The sequence below is a fragment of the Sinocyclocheilus rhinocerous genome, unplaced genomic scaffold (genome assembly GCF_001515625.1).
Source record: "Sinocyclocheilus rhinocerous isolate Xijiao unplaced genomic scaffold, SAMN03320098_v1.1 scaffold799, whole genome shotgun sequence".
NCBI classification, from domain to species: Eukaryota; Metazoa; Chordata; class Actinopteri; order Cypriniformes; family Cyprinidae; genus Sinocyclocheilus; species Sinocyclocheilus rhinocerous.
In genome coordinates this window covers 138,338-142,471 of record NW_015636538.1, presented here as the reverse complement: position 1 = coordinate 142,471, position 4,134 = coordinate 138,338, and the positions used below count along the sequence as shown (strand labels likewise).

At 34.5% G+C, this 4,134-nt stretch overlaps 1 pseudogene; it reads left to right on the top strand.

Moving 5' to 3' along the window:
* LOC107747848 (intraflagellar transport protein 140 homolog) overlaps positions 1-4,134 on the top strand; it is a 68,360-nt pseudogene that overhangs the window by 48,907 nt on the left and 15,319 nt on the right.

The window sequence follows — 4,134 nt, the reverse complement described above, 5'->3', positions numbered from 1 at the left end:
AACAGTAATAGCACGTGCAGTGGCAGCAGTGACAGCCTCCCCCGGGTCCTAATGCCGCTCAGTAAAGAGTTTTAATCTGTAGGGGGCGCTGTTTGCCTACTTCTACTTAAATTAAAAGTAAAATAGCCTACACAAATAACATTTAGACTGTGTTTCTGATTAAATAAAGCAGTAATTGATGTCATAAAATAATGAGTATGTTTTGATTTAAAGATCAGAAGCCATAGCTGTCGTAAAAAAAAAAATCTATCAAACATGACACTTGTAAAATAAATAACTTTATATATATTGATTTATTCATTAATGTCTAATATGTTTTATTTTTTAAACAAATCATAAGCTCTAAAAGATTTTCAGAATTTTTACAACACTTTTGCTTTAGACCATCTACAAATGTTAAATCTTAAAATAAAATGTTAGGGTTAACACTGCATTTTTCTGTGAAAAGCAGCGATTGATATATAGTTTATTTATAGTTATTTTCAAAGCTTCAATGTATTGTCAAAAACCCGCATTATTGTTTATTTAATTCTAACAAATAAGTTCTTGTTAAAAACTAACCAAAATTAAAAATATTTAGCTTAAAAGTTCTGCACAGGAGAGACTTTGTGTTGTTTCCAAACAAAAGGAAATATATCGGTATTGGTATCGGTATCGGCCAAAATGATTTGAAAAATATCGGATATCGGCAAAAATCCAATATCGTGCATCCCTGTTCAAAACCCTGCCTATCATTTTATTTTGATATATAATTATATTTTACTATGTAATTTTTATTATAGTATAAACGCTATTGTTCAAAAGTTTGGGGTTAGTCACATTTTTAAGGTTTTTGAAAAGTCTCTTTTGCTCTCCAAGGCTGCATTTATTTGGTCAAAAATACAGTAAAAATAGTAATATTGTGAAATATTTTTACAATGTAAAATTACTGTTTTCTGTTGTAATATAAATTAAAATATAATTGATTTCTTTGATGCGAAGTTGAATTTTCAGCATTATTACTCTAGTCTTAAGTGTCACGTAATCCTTCAGAAATCATTCTAATATGCTGATTTGCTGCTCAAGAAACATTTCTGATTATAATCAATGTTGAAAACAGTTGTGCTGCTTCATATTTTTTGAAAACCCTTTTTTTCAGGATTTGTTGGTGAATAGACAGTTCAAATAAACACCATTTATTTGAAAAATAATTTTTTTGTAACATCAATTTATTTACTCTCATATTTGATCAATTTAATACATCACTGCTGAATAAAAGTATCAGTATTTAAGAAAAAAAATTCTGCTCCCTAAATTTTCACTACCAATCAAATTTTTGGAATAATTAAGATTTTTGTATGTTTTTAAATCAAATTAGAGTGATTTCTGAAGGATCATGTGACACTAAAGACCGGAGTAATGGCTGCATAAAAATTCAGTTTTGCATCACAGAAATTAATTACATTTTAAAATATATTAAATTACAAAGCAGTTATTTTAAATTGTAATAATAGTTCACAATATTTTTACTGTATTTTTAATTAAATAAACACATCCTTGGTGAGCTTAAGAAACGTCTTTCAAAAATATAAAGAAAATATTTTTTAAATTCATAACTATTATAATCTCTTTTGTATCTCTGATTGAAAAGTATCAATAAAAAGTAATAAATAAATAAAAGTAAAAAAATTAAAACTTTTAAACTCTAAATGCAAGTCTTAAAGATTTTTTTAATTAGTTTTTTTAACCTTTCGTTTGTTTTTTTGTTTGTTCGTTTATATATATATATATATATGCATGTGTCTATGGCTACATTTACACGACAACGGTGTAGTCAAAAACGGAAAAGTTTTTCCTTTGCGATTTTAAAAGAAACGATAACGGTGCCGTTTTCAAAAACTTGCACTTTAAAACCCATTTTCAAAAATATGCGTTTTCAGTCCCCAAATCACCGTTGTCGTGTAAACGAACAGTCAAAACGCATAAAAAGTTTCCCTTTTTTGGCTGAAAACATTGTCGTGTAAACAGTCCCTAAGTATGTATACATTACCTCTTTTCTGTCCCATTCTATAGTTTTGAGAAGTCAGACACACATCGGTTTGAAGTGCAGAGAATGCTGATGGAGGACAATCTATCACTGGAGATCTACATCAATAAAATGAAGGACGAGTGAGTTTGATTCATTGATTAATGATTCTGGTCCCTGGAGTCTGACGTGGCTTTGATATTCTCTGATGTCTGGTGTGTGATTGGCCAGGGATCTGTACAAGTGGTGGGGTCATTATCTAGAGAGCCAATCAGACATGGAGGCTGCGCTGCATTACTATGACCTCGCTCAGGACTACCTGTCTCAAGTGCGCGTGCGCTGTTATCTAGGAAACATTCAAAAGGTATGTTGATTAAAGTTCCCTTTGTGTCCAAAACAAAATGAACCAAAACTTCACAGTGATCTATATATTTGACAGGCGAGTGAGATAGCCAATGAGACGGGCAACAGAGCAGCATCTTATCATGTTGCACGGCAGTACGAGGGACAGGATGAAATTAGCCAATCGGTGCACTTTTACACACGAGCACAAGCCTATAATAATGCCATACGACTGTGTAAAGAGAATAACTTGGACGAGCAGCTCATGAATTTGGCACTGCTTAGCAATCCAGAGGACATGATGGACACGGCAATGTATTATGAAGAGAAAGGAACGCACATGGACCGAGCTGTTATGCTTTATCATAAGGTACATCCAAACAAGTACATGCACCTTCGAACTTTATCACTAGGTGGTGCTGATCGCTTATAAAAGATGGCTCCATTCCTCTTTTCCAGGCAGGTCATGTGTCTAAGGCTTTGGAGCTAGCTTTTGCCACAGAGCAGTTTGGAGCTCTGCAGCTGATCGCAGAGGACCTGAATGAAAACAGTGACCCTGCCCTACTAGCACGCTGCTCTGATTTCTTCATAAAACACGCTCAGTACCAGAAAGCTGTGGAATTGCTGGTGGCTGCCAAAAAGGTGAACACACCATGCACTGTCATACAACCAATCATTTCATATTCATACCATTTCTGCATGCAAACTGAACAAAAAGGCAGTTTACAACAAGAACAATAACGGTAACTCACAATAACTTTCTGCTTATTTTAAGTGCAAGCTGCAGTTTTGTCCGTCTGCTGCTTTAAATGATCAATCTCTTGAAGCAAGATGGGTTCTGATTGGCTGTCAATGTTTTTATCATTCATCAGCTGGACAATTTGTTCCAAACATATCATTCCTCTTCTCATTATTATTATAGTTGTGTTCTAATTCTGTTTTCATGGAATTAGAATGATTATTAAAACTTTATATTAATAGTAGTAATAGTAGAATTAAATAGAAATCACAACAGTGTTTCGTAACTGTATGCATATGGATATGTGTGTGTAGTACCATGAGGCGCTCCAGTTGTGTTTGGACCAGAGTTTGAGCATCACAGAAGATCTGGCCGAAAGTCTGACGGTGTCAAAAGACTCGTCCCATCTGTCTGAGGCCGGGAGAAAGGAGCTGCTGGAGAAAATCGCAGACTGCTGCATGCGACAGGGCAACTACCACTTAGCCACTAAGAAATACACACAAGCTGGAAACAAGATCAAGGTTTGACTTGTGCACAAACCCACAGCTGATTTACTAATCAATAACAGCTTTCATTTTGCCCATTTCACGTAATCTTATGACATGGTTCTTGTGAATACTTGATTCTGATTCACTGCATTTGCAGTCAGATATTTATATATAATGATGCCAGACAATAGAACTGATGGTTATCCCATCAATTTTCTACACTGAGCTAGTTTCATGTTTCTCATATGTTACTTTCTTCTCATTTCTTAAAGGGGTCATATGATGCGATTTCATTTTTTCCTTTCTCTTTGGAGTGTTACAAGCTCTTGGTGCATAAAGAAGATCTGTAAAGTTGTAAAGACTAAAGTCTCAAATCCAAAGAGATATTCTTTATAAAAGTTAAGAGTTAGCCACACCTACCTAAAACGGCTCGTTCGAACACGCCCCCACATATCTACATCACTATGTGGGAAGATTTGCATAACGCCGCCCAAATGTTCAAGCAAAGAAAGAAGGCGTAACTTTTATCCTCGCTGTAGTATTGTTGTTGCCGCCACCGC